We start from the raw sequence: 1,048 nt of genomic DNA on the forward strand, positions 1-1,048 counted from the left end.
TCAGGACACAACGCCTTTGAATTTTATTCAATTTATTTGTGTTGATAAGTAATTAAATTACTGAAGAGAAAATAACTTCTTAATAAAGTAGAGGAAAGTTTTCCTATTAATAACCAGGTCCACCAAAATAATTTATGTATTTATCTTGCATTTTAATATATGTTCTATTTATTTTTATTGATAAGTGCATTTCTGTAAACTACGTACATTATTATGGTTTCATATTATTTCAACTTCTGTTTCATTGAGATCATAGCTCTTAGGAAATATCAACTATGTCGCTTTAATTTTTTCCTTGCAGTTGCCTCAAACCTTACACAGTTGACTCCATCAATCGTTTAACATTCAATTTAGTATTTTTGTTGTTGTTGTTGACCATTAGTTGAAATTATATGATAGCCATTTGTTTATTTGTTTTTTAGCTTTAAGTCCTATACATTGTATAAATTCATGGACCAGAAAGGTATGTTACTAAATTGATTTATCTAGTTAACAAGGTAATTATAACTATTCAGTAGGTAGTTTATATCTGGTTAAAATGATTTAGCATAGACAGTCTGTCATATAACTCAATATTCCCAATATAAAAATTATAAGGCTAATTCTGTTAGAATTTATTTTCAGAAATTATTCATCTTTTATAAAGAATTTATATTTATTTTTATAAACAGACAATGAGTGCTTTATATACCATGGTATTATGTTTTTAATGAATAAACTTTAACTTTTAGATCCACTTTCAGTTCACAGAAAAATTGAGCAGAAAATACAGAGAATTTTGTATACTCCTTATCCCCCACACATGTAAAATCTCCCCCATTACTGGTATCCCCTACCAGAGTAGTACATTTGTTACAAACCTGAATCGATCATTACTGTTACCCAAAGTCCATTGTTTAAAATAGGGTTCACTTTTCATGTATACTCTATGGGTTTTGACAAATGTATAGTGACAGGCATCCACCAATGTAGTATCATAAGAAATAGTCTTACTGCCCTAAAAATACTTTGTGTTCTTCCTATTTGTATACCATAGCATTTCTTTCTT

Source organism: Galeopterus variegatus, unplaced genomic scaffold, assembly GCF_000696425.1.
Source record: "Galeopterus variegatus unplaced genomic scaffold, G_variegatus-3.0.2 Scaffold5885, whole genome shotgun sequence".
NCBI lineage: Eukaryota > Metazoa > Chordata > Mammalia > Dermoptera > Cynocephalidae > Galeopterus > Galeopterus variegatus.